The following is a 21,954-nucleotide window of genomic DNA, read 5'->3' on the forward strand; positions in this document are numbered from 1 at the left end:
AGAGAGAGAACAAGCAGGGGAGGGTGAGAGGGTGGGTGAGAGAGAGAGAGAGAGAAAGACAGAGGATCCAAAGCGGGCTCTGCACGGTCACACTTGGGGCTCAAACCTACAAACCGTGAGATTGTGACTTGAGCTGAAGTCAGGGCTTAATGGAATGAGCCACCGGTGCACCCCAGGAGGGAAGCCATCTCAAAGAATGTGCCTCTGACTGAGAAAATGGGAATCTTTACAGGATGTCGGGCAGAGGAACTGCATGGACCGATTTATATGGTTCTGTGGGCTGGGAACCAGGCAGAAGGAAAGACCAGGGTGGAAGCAAGAAGACTAGCTTGGAGACCACTTGCCACGTGCAGCAAGGGATGCTGGGGCTTGGACCAGAGGGTAGGAACAGAGGTGGTGACACATTGTCGGATGCCAGATAGTTTTTGGAAAATTGGGAGACGACAGTGTTTCCTGGATGTTGGCGTGCAGGAAGAGTTTGGGGTCGAGAGAGGAATCTAGGGCGGATGCAAAGACTTTCGCATGGAGCTTCTTCCAACGAAGCAAGCCAGACAAGTCTGGGAGGGAGAATCAGGAGCTCAGAGATGTCTGTGGGGTGTTAGGTGCCCGTTTTGAAGTCACTCCCAAAGAGGGGTCATTGGCTAGGGCCAAGCTCTTTAGACACCTTTCCATGCACTCGGGTTGAAGGGAAGTCTATTCGCATAGGAGAAAACGCATGAGAAGGAAGTAGTAGGGGAAGAAGATCAAGCATCTTTTGCACCAAGGAGACTGAACAGGCTGTGGAGGCTCCAGGCGGCGGAGGTGCGGCGGCTCCCTGCGGCGGGGCGCGTCGAGAGGGCGCCCGACCTCGCCCGCGGCCTCGGCCTCGGGTCCTGGCCCGACCTGCCATTGCTGCCCGGAAGGGGACAGACCCTGGAAGGGGGCACAGTTATGTTCCACTTCTCTGGGTAGTTGTCTGGTCACCTTTTACAAACCAGGACTTTGAAGAAGGCATCAGCTTGCTAACTACACGTGTTTTCCAATCACGCCCCAAACACTGCTAACTGCCAAGTTGCCAGAGAAGGATCCTGGGGGAACAGGGAGCCCGGTAAAACATTCTGAGAGATGTGCACAAAATTACTGACTAGGATTCTTTCCCCCCACACCAAGTGACAGGTCACTGTGGGTTACCCTGCTTGCTTGTAGGAGTCCGGTGTGCACGGAGTTCACACCTACCGCCTAGCCCCGTGGCGCGCGCACGCGCACACACACCCCACACCCACCCAGGGCTACCGCCACCCGAACGGGTCACCCACCCCTGACTCCGCTGACACAACTCACCTTCGTTCCCGCCTCCCGAAGCATTAGTCTGATCTGTGGGGTGTTTCAGTTGCCTTCTTTCACGCCCTGTAGCCGAGGGTTCCTCTTCCAGCCCCGCAGCGCCCGAGCGCTGACATCCGCGGGGTCAGAGGGCCAAAGCTCCTCTCTGAAAGGGCCGGCCTTTCCCGGGACTGGCCCTGCGCCTGTACCTCGCCGCGGTCACCGAGGGGCAGCAGGACTAGCCCGGCCTCCTTGCGGGACGCTCCCACAGTCAGCAAGGCTGGCCCCGACCAGCCCCCACCCTCACTTCTAGTTCAACCCTGCGGGCCCAGCCCCTTCAGGCACCGCCTCCATCCGGGCCCAAATGAGGCCTACCTAGCGGTGCACCTGGCGGTTTCAAAGGTGCTCGGAGTCTCAGGGGGATGGGCGTGGGTGGTTCTGCCCGCTCTCCTGCCCCGCCCAACCTCCCCCACCAACCATCCCCCGATTAACCTGCCAGTGACTTCACCAAACGAGGTACACATGGAGCTCCAGAAACTTAGGGCCTTACCACTTAATATTTTAACCACTTCCCCACGGCTCCCAATAAAACTACCCTGTAACCACTGCGACTATCCTTGGATCCAAATCTAGGCTCCTTCATCATCCTCTCCTTGGCCTAGATCCCTACAAGTGGGTTTGCAGTGATTTGTGAGCTTTTAAGCATTGGCGTAATTTAAAAAAAAAAATTTCTTGTTGTTGTTGAATCAGGCTTTTTTTGTCCATTGCTTCCGAGTTTCTGTCACTCTTTGACTTTGCCACTTAAAATTGTTTTTTTAATTCACTAATTCTTTAATTGTTGTAATTGCATTGTCTTGCATTTAAATCCTTGATGCACACACTGGATACCCATTTCATCGTTTAACTTTTTTAGTTTAATTCCAGTTAGCGTAACAGCATTGCATTAGTTTCCAATGGACACTCATTTTAACTCAGAGAGAGTTATCTGACACCATTTCTAAAATAATCCTAACCTTGCCCCTGCTTTGAAGTCCCATCGTAATTCTGCAGAAACCTGTGTGTTCCTTTGGCTCTAACTCCAAACTCAGTTCTGCTTTGTCTGGTGTACCAGTAACACGATGTTTTGTTCGTTGATCTTCAAAGTATTCTGAACACTAGAAAAGCCTAAATTGGCTAAGCACCTGAAAATCCTTGGCTGTTCCTTCAAATGAGTTTTCGAGTCAGTGCATTAAGTTCCAGAATATAATAAGCACTATTGCCTGGTGACCTGAGGGTGGACTGAATTTAGACATCGATTTAGTTCTTCTGAGTTGCAGAGTCTTCACTAAGGTTTTCCTGGAAAATCCTTGTGCTCATAAGTGATTCCAAGGAAGATGTTTGGGGGTATCCAATTGCTGTATAGAGAGCACCCTGGAAACTGGCTCAGGTGCCCTCTGGTGGGGGCCATGTCAATTGAGTGTTCTGGTTTCAGATTCTGGTTTCTCTGATGAAGGTAGCCTGAGAGAGGGTGTAGGGAGAAGAAGAGGAGAAAACTCTGGAACAGCACATTTTAATGTTTTTATATTATATATGATCTGATATACATACAAATGTATCTACTTGTCAAATGGAGGAAATTACCTTATGGTAAACATTTCTATTTTCATATTCCAAGCACCACATCAACTATGAGTTTACATATTCACATAGGTGAATGACACTGCTATTCTCGTGATTATAAAACTGAACATGCTGTTTTCAGTGACAACAAGATACTTCATGGAACAGTTTGAGAAGCAGGATCCTAGGTAGGAGCCAGAATGCCTGGGTCTGAATTCCCAGTTCTGCTCGTTATGAGCTGTATGACCTTGAGCACACTACCTAAAGCTTCCGTGTCTCAGTCTCTGCATCTGTAAAATGAAGGTAATAATAGCACCTACTGGGGCACCTGGGTGGCTCAGTGGCTTCAGTGTCTGGCTTTTGATTTCGGCTCAGGACGTGATCTCAGGGTCACATGATTGAGCCCCACAGCGAGCTCTGTGTGGACAGCGAGCAGCCTGCTTGGGATTCTCTCTCTCTCTCTCTCTCTCTCTCTCTCTCTCTCTCTCTCTCTCTCTCTCTCTCCCCCCTCCCTCCCTCTCTGTCTCTACCCTCTTTCTCTCTCTCCCTACCTGCCCTTCCTCAAAATTTCTCTCTCTCTCTCTCTCTCTCTCTCTGAAAACAAATAACCTTATAAAAGTGATCTCAAAATAAATAATAATAGTATCTACCTCACTGGGATCTTGGGAACATAAAATTAGGAAATAATACATGAACAACTTAGAAGGGTACGTGGCACATAGTCAGCTCTAAGTGTATGCATTTAGCCTGATTACTGTTGCTGTATTTTGCGTTCCAATACAACGTGATAGTTCAGGCAGGTGGCATGCCAATACAAGTGGTCCCCATACAAATTATACTGAAGTTATTCTTCATACCACCGCAAGTGGCAGCCAATGGGGAGCATGAGGCCCAGAATCTCTCCTCAGTACTTCACACGACTTTCGCCAATGCCACTAGCCAACAGTACTTTTTTTTCCCCTTCCAATACTTTTAACTTACATCCTCTCTATACTACTCAGTGGACGATGCTCACGGACTACAGTACAAATAGCACCTCCTAGATTGAGTAGTAGATCCTTTACACGACCATCAGAGGCAAGGGAAAGCCACGGACATGGAAATAAACGAGTCTTGCTAAACCAAAGTTCCTCAATCATTTCATGTCCATACTGTTTACGTTAGGCTGCTTTAGCAGGTACTCTGATGAAGAGATTAAGGCTTTGGGGTAAAAGCTTATCAGAAGAGCTGTCCCCAGAGCTTTGCAGTTGGTAAAATGCTATAAATGTGTAAATCCCAGTTCTGGCTCCATAAGGAAGAAAGACTGCAATTTCTCCTTTTCTACGAACCATTTGCTTAAGTTTTGAAGCCCTGTCCATCTATCACCCTGCTTCTCCCCTTGCAGTGGACTCGAACATTCTTTAATGTATCGTCTCATCCACAGATTCAACTTTTCTTCACTTATTTCCTTCTTTTACACTAAAATCTAACTTTCATTCCCATCATTCCACTAAGAAATTTGGAGGGTCATCAAGGACCTTTGTTTTTTTGTTTTAATTTTTTCAAGTCTTTATCCTGCTTCACTTCTCAGCAGCAGCTGATAACAATGCCCATACCCTCCCTCTGCTCTTCGAACCCCACCTTATTTCTAAAGGACGGCAACCCCTGACATTGAGTTCTTGCCCCTTGCTATCTGTCTTTTGAATAGCACTTAAGGCTTCAAAACCAGATTCTCCAGTTCACATTTCCAGCTCTGACCCCTTTACCTAGGCCATGTGTACTTTTTGCTCTATCGTCTAGGTGTTCATAGACAACATCCTCAACTGCACACTCAAAAATCATTACTTGACATGGATTACCTTTGTAGACAGCGAATCATGTACATTTTATTGGGACTCTCTTTGGTGTTACTTTGAGTGTGTTTTTCTTATTGAGTCTCAGGAGGCACCCTTACCCTTAGGATGCTGACCAGCATACTTTGTCTCGCTTTTCATTTATAACACGATACTTATCACAAGGGCTGGGTGATCACTGGTTTGCCTTTGTCTCCTTTTGAGTAATTTCTTAGTCCATAGAGATCTCAACTTATGGAAGTCTTCTGAAGTTCCTTTCAGACGCATACTTGACTATATTGTTAGGAAGGTTAAGTTGGCTAGAGCTACCTCTTCTTCCCAATCCAGATTCTTCTCCTCAAAACTGTGTGCATCAAATATCTTAACCCAGGTAGCCCCTGGTTTGGGGATTCAGGAGATAAGGACCTTCTAGAGAAGTCAGAGCTATGGACTGAGTTGGCTGAAAGCTATCTTAACTTTTTGATTCACAGGGAACACCTTAAAGTGGCAGCTAATTTCGTGCCATAACCCTAATTCCTTTCTATAGGGATCTACAGAAAATCCCTCCTTATTCTTTAATAAGCTTCATCAGTTTCAGATATCCTTACAAATTTTAGTTTTTGAGACCTTAAAGATTTCTTTAGGACACAGTAGCAGGACAACGCCTAGCACTCTCATTCACGGAAGACTGATCAACAGAGTGTCATGTTACTTGCATGAAAGTACCCTAATACAATGTGATTCATTTATAAGAGGTCTAGAAAAGAAAATAATTTTCAATGTCTCTTCAGCCACAAAAAGGACCAGTCAACAGAATGTTCTAGTTCCCCTGACGGGTATAGCTGTCTAATGAAACTTGCATGTATATTATACAGCTTGTGTGACTGACAGAAACGAGTTGGTCAGTGTATCTACCCCATCGCACCCACTTAGGATTTACAGTGTAAATCCTACAAAGGAGGGTGAGAGTGCGATGACATTAACTGTTCCGCTTGGAAAACAGTTGGGGTTTCACTACATATCAATAAATTAGAATCTTGAATGGCACATTAGTCTCTTCTGAGATTGAATTGTGAAATCTCTGAAAGGCTGATGAACTCAAGTGAGTGGAAAAAGAAAATGAGTTTCTGAACTTGCAAAGGTAGGAGCACTATGTTACTAGATGAGTCCCTGACAGAGCAGACATTTCTACTATTTTACTGGCATTTCTTTTCCTTTACAAATCCAACAAAGAGAAAACTCCATTCCTTTGAGAAGGACGTCTGCTTAACGACCTGCTAGTCATTCTTGATAAAGACAATAAATTGCAAACTTCTAATTACAAACTACAACAAATCGTCATTAAAATAACCCGTTCGAAAACTGTCACTAAAGGGATGAGATTACAAAAGAAAGTCAGAATTCAAGATCAAATGATCACTCAAAGTTTGCGCAAGTTTGAAACACCCTGAAAAATATTAGCAGGGACTCACACCTCTGTATGCCAACGTTCACAGCAGCATTATTAACAATAGCCAAAAGGTGGACTAAACCAAACGCTCACTGTGGTATATATAAAATGTTGCTTTACTTAGACTCTCAATCAACTTCATCTCTATAGAAGAATTACATCACTAGTAGCAAGTAGGAACGATATCAACCTAACCTTTAGATCAGTGAGATTTTCCATATGAGCCAAAACATTCTCATGTACTACTACTAGTGAAATAAGGATTCCTTTTCAGTAGGACAGACATTAAGAGACCCACTTACCAAACTTGCCCTTAACAAGTTGCTCTGAAGATCTTGAATTTGGGCCACTTGATGTTGAATGGTTTCTTCCTGTCTGGCATTTTGAACTCTTAGCCGAAAATGCAGATCTTAAGATAATTATTCTCACACATAAATTTTTAAAAATACCATATAATTTCTGAACAAATGAGGCTATTATTACACAAATTCTTAAAATTTTATCAAGAGGAAGATTTGGCAATTGTGCCATTTTCCTCTTTGTGTTTTGTGGATAAGGTACAAAATTGAGAGATAAGATGCCACGATTCTGCATTTCAAAATAGCTCAAAGCTGGAATCTGTATCCACTTAACAATGATATACTGGCATAACTAATACATTTCTCATACTACACTGCTTATCTGCTCTATAAATACTCACGCTATTTTCTCTGAGGGCAAAATACTACTTTTGCATATGATCTTTCATCTTCTCAGCATGTCTTATGGCCTCTGCATGTCCATCCTGTGCTTCTTGCAACTAAAATAAAGAAAAAAAAAACAATTCTAACTACTGACAATCTAATAGAACACCATCACCTATTTCTGTAACTAAATTATTTTCTTTTTTGACTTGAGAGACAGAGAGAGAGAGAGAGAGAGAGAGAGAGAGAGAACATGCACAAATGGGGAAGAGGGGCAGAGGGAGAGACAGAGAAAATCGTAAGCAGGCTCCAAGCTCAGGGTGAAGCCTGATGTGGGGCTCGGTCTCATGACTGGTCTCATGATGTGCGGTTTGGGATCATGACCTGAGTGGAAATTAGGAGACAGGACGCTCAACCAACTAAGCCGCCCAAGTGCCCCTGTGACTAAAATCTTATTGGACCCCGCCGCACTCTCCCCTACATGCTGATGATGGCTACTTTGAGGTCATAACAGCAGAGTTGAGCTGCTACAACAGAGGCTATGGCCAACAAAGATGAAATGTTTCAATACTCTTACAGAATAGCTTACCAACCTTACTGTACTACAAAAACATAACGTTTTTAATGACTTTAAATTATATATGATCAGATAACCGTACAAATGTATCTACTGGTCAAACGGAGGAAATATAGGAAATTGCCTTATGGCAAACATTTCGGTTTTCATATTACAAGCACTGCATCAACTATGATTTTAAATATTCACATAGGTGAATGACATTGCTATTCTCGTGATGATAAAACTGAACATGCTGTTTTCAGTGACAACAAGATACTTCATGGAACAGACTGAGAAGCAGGATCCTAGTAGGAGCCAGAATGCCTGGGTCTGAATTCCCAATTCTGCTGGTTATGAGCTGTATGACTTGACTACACTACCGAAAACTTCCGTGTGTCAGTCTCCGCATGTGTAAAATGAAGGTAATAACATCACCTACTGGGGCGCCTAGGTGGCTCAGTCGCTTCAGTGTCTGGCTCTTGATTTCGGCTCAGGACATGATTTCAGGGTCATGTGATTGAGCCCGACAATGAGCTCTGTGTGGACAGCGAGGAGCCTGCTTGGGATTCTCTCTCTCTCTCTCTCTCTCTCTCTCTCTCTCTCTCCCTACTTGCCCTTCCCCACAACCTCTCTCTCTCTCTCTCTGTCTCTCTGAGAACAAAGAACCTTATAAAAGTGATCTCAAAATAAATAATAATAGTATCTACTTCACTGGGATGTTGGGAAGATTACAGTAGGAAAAAACACATGAACAACTTAGAAGGGTACGTGGCACATAGTCGGCTCTAAATCTCTGCATTTAGCATGATTACTGTTGCTATATTTTGCGTTCCAATACAATGTGATAGTTCAGGCAGGTGGCATGCCAATACAAGTGGTCCCCATACAAATTATACTGAAGTTATTCTTTATTCTACCACAAGTGGCAGCAAATGGGGAGCTTGAGGCCCAGAATCTCTCCTCAGTACTTCAAACAACTTTGCCAATGCCACTAACCAACAGTACTTTTTTTCCACTTATAATCCTTTTAACTGACTTCCACTCTATACCACTCAGTGGACAATGTTCACAGACTACAGTAGAGACAGCCCCTCCTTGATTGAGTAGTAGATCCTTTACATGACCATCAGAGGCAAGGGAAAGCCACTGACATGGGAATAATAGAGTCTTGATAAAATAAAGTTCCTCAATCATTTCATGTCCATACTGTTTATGTTAGGCTGCTTTAGCAAGGGTTACGGGCTCTGATGGCCATGCACTCGAAAATCCACAAATATCTTTTGAATCTTCAAAAACAAAATCCAAAAAAAAAAAAAAAGCTCCTACTAAATTTCCTACTTTAAAAGAAATTACACATAAAAATCAAAAAGTATGTATATATTAAAAACCAGAACATTAAAGCAGAAGCCCTTGTACATGCTCTCTGGATCTAAACTACCTTTTTGGCCTCATTTGGCCATTAAGTCTATAAACTGAGCATGGAAGTTCAGGGTTAGGATAATGCAATGCTGACCTTACCAACAATATAAACGGTCGATTAATGCATGTTTTGTCTGTTTTATATATATATATATACACACACACATATATATATACATATATATAATATATATATCACATACTGTCTTCTTACACTATAAAGAAAAGGTTACTAAGAAAATCGGAAGGAAGGGGTGCTGGGTGGCACTGTCGGTTAAAGGTCAGGCTCTTGCCTTTGGCTCAGGTCATGATCTATACTTCTTGCGTTCAAGCCCATGATAGGTTCAGCACTGGCAGTGTGGAGCCTGATGAAGATTCTCTCTCTGCCCCCGCTTCCCCTACTAACATGCTCTGTCCGCTCTCACTCTCAAAATAAATAATTTTAAAAAAAAGAAGAAAAATAAAATCATCAGGAACAAAAAATACATTTACAGGATAGTACTCTATTTATTGAAAAATATCTGTGTGTAAGTGGACTCCCACGGTACAAACCCACCTGGTTCAAGGGTCAACTGTATACCTGTATGATGTCTCCACTAAGAGATTACCGGAACTTAACATAGCGCCAAATTAGAAAATCAAAACCCCGTTCCTACTTTCCCATTCTTTTCTGGACACTATGGCCATTTTATTGGCCTTCAGACATCTTCACATTTAAAACAAGTATTTTCTTGGGGGGCCTGGGTGACTTAGTCGATTAGGCGCCCAACTTTGGCTCAGGTCATGTTCTCAATTTCATGAGTTCCAGTCCTGCATTGGGCTCCTTGCTCTCAGTGCAGAGCCTGCTTCGGATGTTCTGTCCCCCCACCCCCCTCTCAACAATAAACAAACATTCACCAAACAAAGTATCCTCAATATATAGTAAGTCACTAAAAGCCACTGTGATCATTTTGTCTTCTATTTCTATAGCACGCTTTACAGTTTACAAAACGTTGCCACATTTGTTCATTCCACATAACCAAGAGGTGGGTACTAGTGCCATGTTTAGGAACGAGGTCATTGACATTCAAGCAAGTTTTTCCAAGATCCCACAGCTAGGAAGTGACGGAACCAAGATGCTAGCATGTCTTTTGATTTCAGATACAGTGCTTGTAGCATTGTGCAGCAGCTGCCTGAGCCTAAGAGATCAGGACCTTTTCACCTCCTTCCCTAGTTGTCACCTTAGAATACGTCATCATTACTTTAACTATATTACTACAAGTGGGACTGCGAAGTTATTTTAATTATCCAAAATGGGTTTTACTTATTGAAGCACCACTAAACCAAACTGTGGTCATCATAATCCCAATGTTCCTTGTAGATCTACTTAACAATCCAAATATATTATTATCAAGTCCCAGGCCTTATCTTTGGAAGGTTCAAGTGGTGAACACCATAATCCAAACTCTTTCTGGATGTCAGTAGGAGTTTGACACATCCGTATACACCACAGGATCATTCACTTGGCCATAGGTTGACCTAGAGTAATTCTTTAGTGTTTCAGATAACTTAACTCCAAAACCCAAACTCATTCCCTCCAAGCCTTCGTTTTCTGCACTAATACTACACAACTTTCATTATGTCTGCAAATTGGCAGAACTCTACTATGTTGTGTGGTCATAATTAACACATAATTATTTTATCACATATAGGAAAACATACAAGGAAATCGTTTCTGAGAGAGTGAAGTCAAAGCATCTCTTGGACGTTTTAACATCACTCCATGCTTATACTTACAAATAAGAAGAAGACAGTACTCAGGAAGAGAAGGTGATTCTACATCTTCCTCTTCTCCTAGTTCTAATGCTGACATCATATCTAGAGAATACGGTCACAGATAAATTAATGAAAACATGTGTTACTATGAATTTTAAACACATACACAAGTCTATCTCCATTCATGAATATTTCAATAAAATAAAAGCAATAGCAGAAAAGATGTTCAGGGGGTTCAAGATTTTCCAGAAGTAAAAGGGGGTCGTACTTGGGATACTTATAAAGAAAGATAGCAAGAGAAAAATATCTTCACGAATAAAGGATAATATATTTGGATCTACATACTTTCAGATTTTTCTCGTACTAGCATTTAATCATAGGAAAACAACTCACAGAGATTCACTAGCTTACCACTTCTGTCATTTTTAGGCACTCCACCAGCAGAAGTCAAACTGCCATTAACTGTTTGCTCTGGTGGCACATTTTCAATAATACCAACACCATCTTCCTTTGCTTCCATTGCTGACTTTGCTGTTCCTTCCTAGAAGGACAGCACAAAACAAAAACCCAACTTCAGAAAAATATCACATTAATTCATTTGGTCACACACTCACCCACCCAGAAAGACAGGCACATACTGTATCTGTCAAGTCATAGCCACGATCCGGGGCAGAGCTGGAAATAGAAATCAAAGACAGAGTCTGTTCTATATGCTAGTAGCGGTAGAGATGCATGAACACAGGTAAGGACAGAAAAATACCATCCACTAGTTCTACAAGGGAAGTGAATAACATACAGTGAACGCACAAAGGAGGAAACACTTACAGTTGGGAAGCTCAGCAAACGCTGGGAAGATAGGGCTGTATCTTAAAAGACACACAAAGTGCACAGGGAGGGTGTGAAGGGCATTCTAGAAGGAGCAAAAGGATCAAGTATGAAATAATATAGTAAGTGACAACACCTATGCGATATGGCAAAACTGGAACAGAGTTATTGGCAATGGGATAGATAGAGATTACTGGAACATGAGGACGAAACCAAAAAAAAGGGGGGGGGGGAGCAGTGTTATGCTAGAACATGAATTTTCTCCTTCAGATAATGGGGATCCATTGAATAAGCAGAGGAATGACATTGTCACAAGTATATTTGAGAAAGGTCACTCTGGAAGCAATGTAGGAGGAATGTAAAGGAAGCAAAACCAGAAGAGTACTGCAAAATTATAGGTGAGAGAGTGAATTACAGGACTAACATATGAAAAATGGTAAGCAGGTACAAACTATCGAATGCGGTGAGTGACAGCATGCGGTCATTTCAGGGAAGTTCGGAGTCCAGGACTTTTCCTGTTTCAGGGATGCTATTTATCAGACTAGGGAACACAAATGACAGAGCAGATTACAAAGAGTCAGGAAAGAGGAAAGGGAAAGCATCAGAAACAATGTCTTTAAACTAGGGCATATTAAATTTAAAGTACCCAGGGGACGTAGGAAGAACATGTTAGGGCCGCCTGAATGCCTCAGTCAGTTAGCACCTGACTCTTGATTTTGGCTCCGGGCATGATCTCACAGTTCACGGGTTCAAGCCCCCCATCTGCTTCTGCGCTGACAGTGCAGGGTCTGCTTGGGATTTTCTCTCTCTCCCTCTGTCTCTCTGCCCCTCCCCACTTGTGCTCTCTCTGTCTCTCTCTCCAATTAATAAATGAATACACTTTAAGAAAAGAAAAAGACAGAAAATTCAGATCAATACAGTTCAAGTAAGAAAAAAGCCCATCATAAATATCTAGAAAACATATTAAACTGATATAACGCAAACCTACACAGAACTCTGAAGTTGTGAAAAGGAAAGTAAAAGGAGGCGGGAGGAGTTAAGATGGCAGAGGAGGGGGATCAGAATTTCCCTTGTCCCTCAAACACAGCAGTATTGAGGTCACAACACTCGGAATACCAGGAGTACAGGCTGCAGAGGGACAGAAAAATCTCCACAGGTGCAAACAGACAGCTCGGCGGGACAGAAGGGTGTGTATGCGAATTGGGAGACATAAAATGGGCAGCACAGGCAGGGAGTGGGGGAAGCCCTTTGGTGGAGAAACCAAAGGAAGGTAGAGAGAGGGGCTGCGGGAAGTGCATTTGGATATGAGAAAACCTGTCTGGACCACAGACCAAGGAGAGGTCCAGAGAGCCAGTTTCTACTTTGCAAAACAGCCTTAGAGGCTAAAAACCAGAATTTTCAAGGTTGCCAGACTTTCTCTAGAAAAGAGCTACCACCTCCCATGCCTGGTGGGGAGGGAGCCGCCCCTAGGCTTGGTAGCAATCTCAGGGCTACACTGGGAGAGAACACCTTGAGTATGGTGGAAAGGGGAGGTATTGCCCTGCCCAAGGGAAAAAGACCCTGCAGGCACGAGCCAGAGGCCCTCTGTCCACTGCGCAGAGTGGCGCTACTCCAGAACCAGGTCCGAGCAAAGCGGGATCCTACAGGGTTTTGAATCCCAACTCAGTGCTCAGGGAGCACAGGAGACTGTGCAGCCAGGCAAGCCGGCCCCCCAGGCTATTCCGTGAGGACGGCCTGAACAGTGAGTTTTGAGACACCTCGTGTGGGCAGGAGAGATTGGGGTGTCACCATTTCTCTCCCCATGACCTACATCGTGGGGCTTCAGGGAACGGACAGTGAGCCTCGGTGGAGGCAGGCCCATTACACCAAACCCTGCCTCTCTGTGCCTGGTAACTGCTTCTCTATGGGAGTGAGACTGACACTGATGGGACCAGACAGCCCCTCCCCTAGACCAGCACAGCCACCAGTCCCAGGCACCAACAGACAACTCTCCTCTGGTTTCGTATCTGAGTTTGTTTGTTTGTTTTCATTTGAATTATTGTTCTTTTTATCTTTTCTTTTTTAATGTTTATTTCTGTATTTTGAGAGAGAGAGTGAGTGATCAAGCAGGAGAGGTACAGAGAGAGGGAGAGAGAGACAGAATCCGAGCAGGATCCATGCTCACTGCAGAGGCTGGTGGGGGTATCGAACCCACCAACAGCGACAACATGACCTGAGCCAAATTCAAGAGTCGGACACTTCATCAAATGAGCCGCCCAGGCGCCCCTCTTTTCTTTCCTTTTCTGTCCCTTTCTCCTCTTTTTCCCTTTTTTGTCTTTCTACTCTCCTCTTTCCTCTTCTCCCGTTGGAATCAGCCTAGTAGTCTCGAGTTGATTTTCAGTCAAAGCTAATTATATATATATTTTTTTCTCTTTGTTCCTCTGTTCTGATTGTTTGTTTGTTTGATCGGGCATTTTCTCCATACCTTTCCAGATCTCCTTCTTCCTTTTCCTCCTTCTCTTTCTGCATTAAGCCCTATAGCTCCTTTGAGTCACTGCCTGGTCTTTTTTTTCCACTCCTGTCATTTCTCGCTTTGTTTGGGCTAAGGATTCTTCACCACCCTCTTCTCCTTTTTTCCAGGATTACTTCAACAAACAAATCAAAGCACACCGGGTGGAAGGCCCAAACTACCACTCCAAGTAGTGTGAGAAGCAAGCAAAGATGCACCAAAAGAGTGCACACAACACACTCCAAAAACACTCGTTCGACCGCCAGGCCCTGGACAGTGTATGACCCCTTTTTAATATAGTAGTACTCACAGGTGTGGGACACAGAACAAGCTATTACAACACATAAAGGACAAGAAACTAGCCAAAACGACAAAACGGAAGAATTCTCCTCAAAAACAATTCCAGGAAGAAAGGACAGCCAGAGAAGTGCTCAAAAGAGACAGAAACAATATATCTGATCAAGTTTTTGGAACTGTCACGTTGAATGCTGAAAACGAAATGTTGTAAAGGAGATACAAAATAAACGGGATGCAGTGACAGCAAGGATGGGAGAAGCAGAAGAGAGAATCGGTGAAATAGAAGATACAATTGTGGACAAAGATGAAGCAGAGAAAGGAAAGAAAGGAAATTACTAGACCACGAGGCAGGTACTAGAGATCTAATTGACTCGGTGAGATGAAATCATAGCCACATCATAGGGGTCCCAGAAGAAGAAGAGTGAGAGAAAGGGGCAGAAGGTTTATTTGAACAACTTACAGCTGAGAGCTTCCCTCACCTGGGGAAGGAAACAGGCATCCAAGTCCTGGCGGCACAGAGAATTCCCTTCCAAATCAACAAAACCAGGTCAACACCACGACATGTCATAGCGAAACTGGAAAAATACAAAGATCAAGGGAGAATTCTGAAAGCAGCTAGGGACAAACGGGGCTTAATCTGCAAGGGAAGACACATAAGGGTAGCAGCAGACCTGTCCAATGAAACTTGGCAGGGCAGAAGGGAGGGGTAGGAAACAGTCAATGTGCTGAATGGGAACATATGCAGCGAAGAATGCTTTCCCAGCAAGGCTGTCATATGAATAGAAAGAGAGAGAAAGGCTTCCCCAGACAAACAACACCTAATGGAGTTCATGACCACTAAACCAGCCCTGCAGGAGATCCTAAGGGGCGACTCTGTGAGTGGAAAGCAGCAGAGACGACAAAGGACCAGAGGCCTCACCAAAAGCATGAAACCTTCAGATAACACAATGGCACTAAATCCATATCTTTAACTAATCACTCTGAATGTCAATGGACTCAATGCCCCAATCAAAAGACACAGGGAATCAGAACGGATAAAACACAAAACAAAACCAAAGAACAAGATCCATCTATATGCTGTCAACAAGACACTGATTTTAGACCCCAGGACACCTCCAGATTCAAAGTGAAGGTGTGGGGAACAACCTATCATGCTACTAGAAGTCAAAAGAAAGCTGGAGTCGCCATACTTCCACCAGACAGACTAGATTTTAAACCAAAGACGGTAGTAACAGATTCAGAAGGGCTTTTTATCATAATTAAGGGGTCTATCCATCAAGAGGACCTAACAATTGCAAACGTTTATGTCCCCAAAGTGAAACGCCCACACATATGAATCGATGAATCACAAACATGAATAAATGTATACATACAAATACCATGATTGTAGACGACTTTAAGACTCCACGCATGGCAATAGGCGGATCGTCAAGGCAGAATATCAGTAAGGAAACACAGATCCTATGTGTCACTGGACCAGATGTATTCAGATATACATACATATATATTGGCCTTCATATATACATTTACATACACGGATATCAACACCGATATATTGAGATCTTTTCATCCAACAGCAGTAGAATGCACATTCTTCTTAAGTGCACATAGAACATTCTCCAGTATAAGTGACATCCTGGGTCACAAAACAGCCCTCCACAAATATAAAAGGACTGAGATCGTACCTTGCATATTTTCAGATCACAACAACGAGCACTTGCTCATTCTTTCTCTCTCGCCCTCCCTTTCCAAGAGAAATACAAACATTACAAAAACATTTAGCTCACCTCCTTCCAAGAAAGAGAAGAAAAGAATAATAAACCTTGTGGGGCAATGAGTCATGGATGAAAACCACACACAGACAGAATTCCATAACCAATATGTTGACAATGGAGTTGACAGAAAGTGATGTACTAAGAGAACAGACACTAAGGAAATGTTTTCTGCCAGGAAAAATTAGGGTAGGGGTAAACCATTAAAAAAGAGCATGCTGGGGGGGGGGGGACACGTCGGTGGCTCAGTCAGTTCAGCGTCCAACTTCAGCTCATGAGTCATGATCTCACGGTTTGTGGGTTTGAGCCCCACATTGAGCTCTGTGTTGACAGCTCGGAGCCTGCAGCCTGCTTTGGATTCTGTGTCTCCCTCTGTCTCTGCCCCTACCCCACTTGCACTCTCTCTCTCTCTCTCTCTCCAATATAAATAAACTTTTAAAAAAATAAAAATTACATTAAAAAGTATGGGGGGATAAGAGGAAAAAAGGAAACAATAGAAGACACGACCAATCAATCAAGCATGAGCTTAAGACAAGGAAGAAAAGGAGAAATGTGAGTAAAATAAGGTAAGTGGAAACAACATACATTTTTCAGCAGGTACATAAGTAGGATTGGGAATATACTATGAACAATAGTCTCTTTGAAAGCTTTTCAAGATATATATATATAATCTATACGTAAAACAGAGGCTTTGATTCACAGTATATCCCTAATAATACTGACTTTTATCACTCTACAGTTATCTGGTTATAAATACTGTAATATTTAAGTTTTGTCACTATAAAATAAATTGTTCAATTACTGGCATCTATTGCTTCCTAAAAGCTATAAATTATTACTAGACTAACGAAAAAAACAGAAAAAGAAAGGTTTCTAACACATCAACTGTCACTATGGAGAAAGAATTGGGAATGAGAATTCTAGAAAGAAATGTGAACCTTCAAAAGATGTATGTAATGGGACACAGATGCGGTTTAAAATAAACAAAGGCTGAGGAATTTTTCTCTGCAATTCTAAGCTCACAATGGGAGGGTACTAAATATATACTGCAACCTTCTTTCGTATGTAACTCCTGATTTCCTCAATAGAATTCATTTGCGTTTATACATATTAAACACCAAAACGGAATACAAACTGACCTTACTTTTTAAATTCACATATTTAATTGTGACATATCATGCGTATTTCATTACTTTTCAAATTCCATTCTACGGAATTCCATTTCCCTACTCATTTATTCACATTCAAAACCTATGACATTGCTTCTTCCAAGCAAGACTTCATTCTAGGAGCTCCAGGAGTCAAACAAGTGTGTTTCCTAACCTCCAGTAGCTTATAATGATTTAGGGGCTTTGAAATGAATATTTAACTAAATATCAGATGTCTGAAACTTTAAATTTTAGAATCTGACACAAGGACTAGGAGGAGATATTTTTCAAAGCTAGAATAGGAAAGATTTCTGAAATTAGAAATTTGACAACTTGGCTAAAAAGAGCCTCTGCTCATAGAGCTACTCTTCTCAGCAAAATACGTATTCTTCAGGGAGATGCACAATTTTAACTTACTCTTCATGGAGTTATTTCAAAAATACAGGGAAACACCTTTGTAAGGTAAATGTTGAGAAAAAATGTAAACATCTAAGTTTCTACATTTTCTAATATTATTTTAGTCTATGTGTAGAACAAAGGATACAGACAAGGGAAAATCCTGTATCTCTCTCTCAAAATAAAAATTGCCCGGGGGGGGGCAACCTACAATAATTAGATCCAATAAGATTTCATTAGGCTTCATAATTATCAGTCATGTTAGTATCACAGTAAGAATCCTTATCCTTAACCAAATGTCATATTTCCTCCATTATGGGAAAGCTTTTCCCAGTATAATTTGACGGTCATTATATATTTTCCAGCCATTCTTTTCTCAGCCTCCACCTCTAGGATTTACCAAAGTAAAACAAAACAAAACAAAAAATCCAACGTGTCATGTATCTGTCAAGGGGTTTGTTCTTGCTAAATTTCCATTACACACATAAAATGATGATGCACAGGCTACTCTTAAATTTTCAGAGTAAATAAGGGAGAAAACTAAATTCAGAGCAGGGAAAGTGAGTGTCACAGGAGGGTACTTTACCTTGGTACCGAAATCTAAGTCTTGGCTAGCTGATGTAGGCCATGAATCATCAGGACCAGGTTGGTCGGAAAGCCTTTAGAGCAAAAATATACAACAAAAACATGTTCATTTTTTTTAAAAACAAAATTTCAAAAATTAAGGGAAAGGTCAGCTATCTGTTTATTCAACGAAGTTTCCTGTTATAATTAGAAGTTGGCCTCTGTTTTTTCTACTAAGTTTTATTTTAATTCCAGTAACAGTAACATCCAGTGTCTTATTAGTTTAAGTTGTACAATATAGTGATTTACCAAATCCATACTCACCCGTGCTCATCATGACAAGGACACTCACTCCATCATCCCCATCACATCCTCACCCCGCCCACCACTCACCTCCTCTCTGGGAACCATCTGTTTGTTCTCGGCAGTTAAGAGCCTGTTTCTTGGTTTGTCCCCCCTTTTTTTTCTCCCTTTGCTCATTCGTTGTTTCTTAAGTGCTACATGAGTAAAATCATATGGTATTTGTCTTTCCCTGACTTTGCTTAACATACTACTCTCAGGCTCCATCCAGGTGATTTCAAAAGGCAAGATTTCATCGTTTTATGGCTGAGTAATATTCCAGTGTGTGTGTGTGTATGTGTGTGTATGGATATAATATACACACGTACATACATATAGGACTTCTTTTTCGTTCACTCATTTGTCAATGGACCCTTGTGCTGGCTATTGGAAATAATGCTGCAATAAACACAGGGCTGCGTGTGTCCCGTGGAATTCGTGTTTTTGTATTCTCTTGGGTAGTATCCAGTAGTGCAATTACTGGATCATAGGAGAGTTCTGTTTTTAAGTTTTTGAGGAACCTCCATACTGCTTTCCACAGGGGCCGCACCCATTTGCATTTCCACCAACACTGCAAGAGGGTTCCTTTGTCTCCACATCCTCGCAAACACTTGCTTCTTGTGTCCTGGAGTTTAGCCATTCTGACAGGTGTGATGTGGTATCTCGTTGCAGTTTGGGGGAGCATCTTTTCATGTGTCTGTTGACCATCTGTATGTTGTCTTTGGAAAAATGTCTGGTTATGTCTTCTGCTCATTTTGAAACTGGGGTTTTCTGGAGGCGGGGGATGTTGACTTGTATCAATGTTTTATACATTGTGGATACTACCCCTTTACTGGATTTGCAAAACATTTGCAAATATGTTCTCCCATCCCAGAGGTTGCCTTTTAGTTGTGACGGTTTCCTTCACTGTGCAAAAGCTTTGTAGGTTCATGTAGTCCCCCTAGTTTGTTCTTGCTTTATTTACCTTGGCTCAGGAGACATAACTAGTAAAATGTTGCTACAGCCAAAGTCAGAGAAATGACGGCCTGTGCTCTATTCAAGGATTTTTTATGGTTTCAGGTCTCACACTTAGGTCTTTAATTCATTTTGAGTTCATTTCTGTGTATGGTAAAGAAATTGGTCCAGGTTCATTCTTTGGCATGTGACCTGTCCAGTTTTTCCCAACACCATTTGGTGAAGAGACTGCCTTTTCCCCACTGGATAGTCTTTCCTGTTTGGGGAACATTAACTGACCATGCAGTTGTGGATTTATTTCTAGGTTTTCGGTTCTATTCCATTGAGCTATGTGGCTATTTTTTACGCCAGTACCCACCATACTGTTAGGATTACTACAGCTTTGGAATAAAATTGAAAGCTGAGATTGCGATACCTCCAGTTTTCCTCTTTTGCAATATTGCTGTGGCCATTCAAGGTCTTTTGTGGTTCTATACAATGTATAGGATTGTTTGTCTAGCTCTGTGGCAAATGCTGTTGGTATGTTGACAGGGATTGCATTACATCTGTAGATTGCTTTTGGGAAAAATATGTATTCTTCCCATCTATGAGCATTGGGTATCTTTCTCATTCTTTCCATCACCTTCAATTTCTTTCATCTGTGTTTTACGGTTTCCAGAGTACAGGTCTTTCAAAATTTGCACCCCGTTTTAAACAAGCTTTCAGTTCTCTATTTTGCCTCCACCTCTCCTAACCTGTGAAATCTCCAGGAAAGACCCAGTCTGAGTTTCCATAACCAAGGGTGACAGGCAGGGAATTCTCTGAAATGGTTGAAAATTAAATCTATAAACGTTACCACAATGACTTCTCACCTCGCATCTGTCAGAATGGCTCAGTTTCACCACACAGGAAACAACAAGGGTTGCTCAGGGTGTGGAGAAAAAAACAACCCTTGCGCACTGGTCGGGATGTAAATTGGTATCGCCACAGTGATATCGCCACAGTACGGAGGGGCTCAACAAATTAAAAATACAAATACCATAGGATCCAGTAATTCCACTACTGGGTATTTCGTTACCCAAGGGAAATGGAAAGCAAATTTGAAAAGATATATGCACCCCTATCTTTATTATAGCATTATTTACAATAGACAAGATATGGAAGCAACCCAATTGTCCATCAATACATGAACAGACCACGTACAGACAGACCCATACACACCACACACACACACACACACACACACACACACACACACTGGAATATTACACAGCTATAAAACAGAATGAGATCTTGCCATCTGCAACATCATGGATATAACCTAGACGGTATGAGGCTAAGTGAAATAAGTCAGAGAAAGACAAATCCTATATGATTTCACTTCTATGTAGAATCTAAAAAGGGGAACAAATGAGCAAACAGAGAAAAAGCAGAAACAGACCCATAAATGCAGAGAATTGACTGTTGCCAGAAGAGAGGGCCGGTGGGGGGTTGGACAAAGTGGGTGAAGGGGAGAGGGAAGTTCAGGGTTCCAGTTATAGAATGAATAAATCACAAGGCTCAAAGGTACAGCACAGGGAATCTAGTCAGTGGTATCGTAATAGCATCATACATTAACAGACGGGAGCTACGCTTATGGCGAGCATCGTGGAACATCCAGAGTTGTTGCATCACATTATTACATTGTGTGTCAGGTAGACCTCCGTTTAAGTAAATATACCAAAGTTAAGGTTTCTATGATGATAAGAGTGGAGGGGTACTAACTAGAGATTAAAAGATCAAAACTTACCAAGGCCAACTCTTTTCCTCCACTGGTCTTGCCTTATTTAGGTCCATAATAACTAGCAAGACCTTCCAAGCCTTCAGGGGCATTCAGCTACCCAAGGAGAGAGACTGCGAACAAAATGGTCCTGGTAGTTGTGCCTCTATTTTCTCTATACGCTGCCTGAATATTTTCTTCCCGATGAGCTCCCACTCCTACATCACTCTTCCTCAACGGTTCAGTGGCATTCTCCAACCTTTCAATCTTTAGCCTATGAAGGCACACACTCCTACAACAAGGATGGGCTCAAATGACCGAGGGTAGGAAGCCATGTCCTGCTCCTGGAGAACAAAGCGAATTGGGAGTCTCAGTCATCCACACAGTCACCTCAACATTAGGCATGTTATCACCTATCCAGATGAAGCTCCCTTACTAGATTTGACAAGTCAGTCCTACCCCTTGCCCAGCCCTACAGGTACATGGGAAGGGCATCACAGATTTAGGAAAGGAGGTGGAGTGAGGAGACAGCTTTGCCTTGGGCCATACATATCTCTTGTTGTTCAGAATCTCCATCTCCCTCACCCCAATTCCTTGAGAGGATCTAAGCCATTCTCCCTAACTTGGGGTGGAAGTCGATGATATCATTACTTCTATTTGCTGTAAAACAGACTCTTCCCAGCACGCGCAAATGATTTTTAATTCTCTCTCACCAGAAAATCTGAGGTATGCTCACACCTTCAATGAAACCAACACACACAGGGTGCGAGAAACCTGGTCAGGACCCTCTTGAACTCTCTATTTGAATATGCCTTTCTAAACAACTCCCGAAATCCTGGGTCCTTCCATTCCTGTCAT

At 42.5% G+C, this 21,954-nt stretch overlaps 1 long non-coding RNA gene across 6 annotated transcripts in view; it reads right to left on the minus strand.

Annotated features, from left to right (window-relative positions):
• Nucleotides 1-21,250, minus strand: part of LOC122236326 — a 63,928-nt gene extending 42,678 nt beyond the window's left edge. For 5 of the 6 annotated variants that reach the window (XR_006214392.1, XR_006214394.1, XR_006214393.1 and 2 more), the window contains exons 1-6: nt 21,127-21,250; nt 18,088-18,160; nt 10,987-11,116; nt 10,597-10,677; nt 6,860-6,958; nt 1,321-2,796 (exon numbers count right to left, since the gene is read on the minus strand). This is a non-coding gene — a long non-coding RNA (uncharacterized LOC122236326). Of the gene's footprint in view, nt 1-1,320; nt 2,797-6,461; nt 6,550-6,859; nt 6,959-10,596; nt 10,678-10,986; nt 11,117-18,087; nt 18,161-21,126 lie in introns of all 6 variants that reach the window. The other variant, XR_006214397.1, reaches the window with a different exon arrangement.
• Between the last annotated feature and the right edge of the window lie 704 nt (nt 21,251-21,954).

The sequence above is a fragment of the Panthera tigris genome, assembly GCF_018350195.1.
Source record: "Panthera tigris isolate Pti1 chromosome F3 unlocalized genomic scaffold, P.tigris_Pti1_mat1.1 chrF3_random_Un_scaffold_93, whole genome shotgun sequence".
NCBI lineage: Eukaryota > Metazoa > Chordata > Mammalia > Carnivora > Felidae > Panthera > Panthera tigris.